The sequence below is a fragment of the Salvelinus sp. IW2-2015 genome, unplaced genomic scaffold (assembly GCF_002910315.2).
Source record: "Salvelinus sp. IW2-2015 unplaced genomic scaffold, ASM291031v2 Un_scaffold10059, whole genome shotgun sequence".
Taxonomy (NCBI): Eukaryota; Metazoa; Chordata; class Actinopteri; order Salmoniformes; family Salmonidae; genus Salvelinus; species Salvelinus sp. IW2-2015.
The window spans coordinates 2,022-6,149 of NW_019951317.1; the positions used below are offsets into that span (position 1 = coordinate 2,022).

Consider the following 4,128-nt stretch of genomic DNA (forward strand, 5'->3'; position numbering starts at 1 on the left):
GAGCTCTATATAATAGACTGATGACCTCTCCTGGCTCTATCCGAGACCGTTAGGCTCGTATATAATCAGACTGATGACCTGTCGGTCCATAGGCTTCTATATAACAGACTGATGACCTGTCCTCCATAGCTCTACTATAACGACTGGATGACCGCGTTCTCCTTAGCTCATATATAACAGACTTTGTGACCTGTCTCCATAGCTCTATATAACAGACTGTGACCTGTCTCACATGCTCCTATACTAAAGACGTGATCCGTGTCTCCAGAGCCTATATACGAGACTTGAATGACCTTGTCTCCATACGCTCTATATAACAGACCTGATACTGATTCTTACAGTGTTCTCGTCTCCATAGCTCTATTAACAGACTGATGACCTGTCTCCATAGCTCTATATAACAGCTGATGAACCTTCTCCATAGCTCTATATGAAGCAGACTGATATGACCTGTTCTCCCATAGCCTCTAATAACAGACTTGATGACCTGTCGTCCATAGCCTCTAAGTATACAGACTGTATGACCTGTCTCCTCATTATAAGCCAGTACTGATGACCTGGGTCTCATAGCTTCTATATAACAGACTTGATGACCGTGTGCTCCTCCTATATAACAGACTTGATGACCTGTCTCCATAGCTCTATATGACAGACTGATTGACCTGTCTCCATAGCTTCATAACAAACAGATGTTGATGACCTGTCTCCAGTAGCTCTAGATATACACAGGCACTGGATGACCTGTCTCCAATCACATTAGCTCTATATAAGCAGCACTTGGATAACCTGTGTCCTCCATAGCTCTATGATAACAGACTGATGACCTGTCTCTATAGCTCTATATATACAGACATGATGACCTGTCTCCATAGCTCTTTTGTATAACGACTGATTGATCTGTCTCCTGATGAACTGTCTGTCTCCATAGCTCTATTATAACAAGACTGTGTATTGACCTGTCTCCATAGCTCTATTATAACAGACTGTATGACCTGTGCTTCCACTAAGCTCTTATATAACAGACGGTGTATGACCTGTCTCCATGCTCGATATAACAGACTGATGATCCTGTCTCCTGATGACGTCCCCATAGCTCTATATAACAGACTGATCCCTGTTCTCCATAGCTCTATATAAGACTGATGACCTGTCTCCATAGCTCTATATTAACCTGACTGATGACCTGTCTCTGATGACCTGTCGTCCAATAGCTTCTATATAACAGCACTTGATGACCTGTCTCCATTGCTCTATATAACAGACTGCATGACCTGTTCTCCACTAAGCTCTATATAACAGACTTTGATGACCTGTCTCCATAGGCTGATAGAAACAGAAGGAATGTTCCTTCCCTCTACACTTACTAATAACTGTTCCTGCCATGACGGAAGAGACGTCTCCATTGTCCTCTGAACAGCTCTTGAAGTGTTCAGCTTCAGAATGACAGAGACACTTTGTTCCCACGAAGTCACAATGTTCAAAATAGATGACATCATAACAAGACCTGTTACCTGGAGGACAATTCTCTTAACCACAGGTTACCAAGGAAACAGAACACTACCTAGTAACATTCAATAATGTTAAAATTTACACTTGGAGTCACGTATCTCACACAATGATGTCCTAGTTTATTAAAACAAGGAAATTCAACCTAATACATGAAAATACCATTCAACTGTATATATACTGATCAATATATAATATACAGTGGAGTCTGGAATTATGACACCCTTGATAAAGATAATAATGTGACGGGTATGTTAAAATACATCAATATATAATATACAGTGGGAGTTCATGGAATTATTGACACCCTTGATAAAGATAATAATGACTGTATAAAATACGTGATCAATATATAACTATACAGGTGGGTCTGGAATTATTGACACCCAATTGAATAAAGGATGAATAATGACTGGTATAAATAAAATAATTTAAACTTGAGCTTTATCACCTGCCTCAACATGAGTTAATTATATGTTATATTATATTAATACGATTGATGCTGATTATAATAATTATAGTTTTAAGGAGTAGTATTTTATGTGTTCTAAATGATTGACCCCCCTGAAGAGTCTAATAAAACTAGTCAGGGGGTTGAGATGGTCAGATCTGCGGTTCTATATTCATAACAATGGACATCATCACACTCCTGTAGAATTTTGGCCGTCAATCACTTTGACCCCTAACTTTTTACAACAAATAATACTATTACACAAAGCATTATTTATTTCTCTGAGCGAATTGTATTAGTTTAAAATATTATAATTCTACAATTTATTTTGAGGCTACAATAGGTCCTAGTACTTTTAGTTTATTTAATATAGTCATTATTTGCTAATCTTCGCTATGGATGTCCAATAATTTGACCGCTTTTTTGTATATAATTCAGAGGTGATAAAAAAACAGTAGAGCAAAAATTAAACACTTCACAAAGTCAAATAAATACTGCACATTGACCATGAAGCTAAAATATGAACATTTTTTCAATAAATGGGTTTAAATCCAGTCTTGTTCACAGAAGCTGACAGGTTGAAGAAATAAAATATAAACATTTCACTCAGTCTTGTTCACGGGAAACTGAGGGGAGGAGCCTTACAATAATGGCTGGAACGGAGCCAATGGAATGGCATCAAACATGGAAACCATGGAAACCACATGTTTGATGTATTTGATACCATTCCACTGATTCCTCTTCAGCCAATACCACGAGCCCCTCCTCCCTAATTAAGGTGCCACCAACCTCCTGTGGTCTTGTTGATATACCTGGTTATCAGGTACTGGACATAAGAGAGTCTGTAACAGATTCTAACAGGAGACCTTAGTCCTGTGGTCTTGTTGATATACCTGATTATCAGGTACTGGACATAAGAGAGTCTGTAACAGATTCTAACAGGAGACATTAGTCCTGTGGTCTTGTTGATATACCTGATTATCAGGTACTGGACATAAGAGAGTCTGTAACAGATTCTAACAGGAGACCTTAGTCCAACATTCAATTCAATTCAACTCTATCAATTCCTGAGGGGGATTAGAAAGACATTGTTTATGGGGAAAACATATATAGAATAACCAGGAAATGGATATAAACCCATAATACAAACATGGGTAGTAAAACTTCAAAAAGTAAAGAACTAACTACTGGAAGTGGAATATAGAGTAATGACAAACACATTTATCAAATTACTTTGTCTTACCGAGATTCATATCACTCAGTTATATACTCAGAAACACAGCTTTGTTAGGTGGGACAGGTCTCTATAGATAGTTATAGTCTCTATAGTAACTCAGCTCTATAGTTATAGTCTCCCTATAGTAACCCTATAGCATATAGTTATTGTCTATAGTAACTCCTCCTCCCCTCTCCAGCTCATCCAGATCATCCTTCTGTGGTCCAGCAGCCAGTAAAGGCTTCTTCTCTGGAGCAGACTTCCTCCCTGAACCAGGTAAAGTCTTCATCTCCATCTCTTCAATCTCTGACTCATCTATTAAAGATAGAAAGGATGATCTCAATCAACAACATCAGAATGAACTGACCAGTAATTCTAGGAAACATAATAATCATAAAGACTGATTACTTTGGGAAGGAGTCTGTGTTTCCTGTTGACCTCCTGGTGAGGTGGAGAGGGATTTGATGGTCTCTTCAGCTTTCCCTGAGGACAAGAACAGATAGACAGTTAGATGCTGAGCAAACCTTAACAAAACGAAAATGAAGACAGACAGACAGGTACACAGACAGACAGGTACACCGACAGACAGACAGACAGACAGGTACACCGACAGACAGACAGACAGACAGACAGACAGACAGACAGGTACACAGACAGACAGACAGACAGACAGACAGGTACACAGACAGACAGACAGACACTACTTACTTAGTTTTTCTTTGAGTTCATCTGGTGAAAACAAATACAGATTAAAGGACAGTGAGATAGTGAAATCATCATTGAATCATGAGATTTATACACTACATGACCAAAAGTATGTGGACACCTGCTCATTGAACATCTCATTCCAAAATCATGGGCATTAATATGGAGTTGGTCCCCCTTTGCTGCTATAACAGCCTCCACTACTCTGGGAAGTCATTAATATGGAGTTGGTCCCCCTTTGCTGCTATAA

General features: G+C 38.8%; 1 long non-coding RNA gene across 1 annotated transcript; it reads right to left on the reverse strand.

The window, feature by feature from the left end:
• Positions 1-2,689: 2,689 nt before the first annotated feature.
• LOC112079886 (uncharacterized) lies at positions 2,690-4,122 on the reverse strand. The gene is made up of 3 exons (XR_002896079.2): positions 3,882-4,122; positions 3,582-3,656; positions 2,690-3,488 (listed from the first exon to the last, which is right to left on the reverse strand). It is a non-coding gene; the product is annotated as an uncharacterized lncRNA (long non-coding RNA).
• Positions 4,123-4,128: the final 6 nt, after the last annotated feature.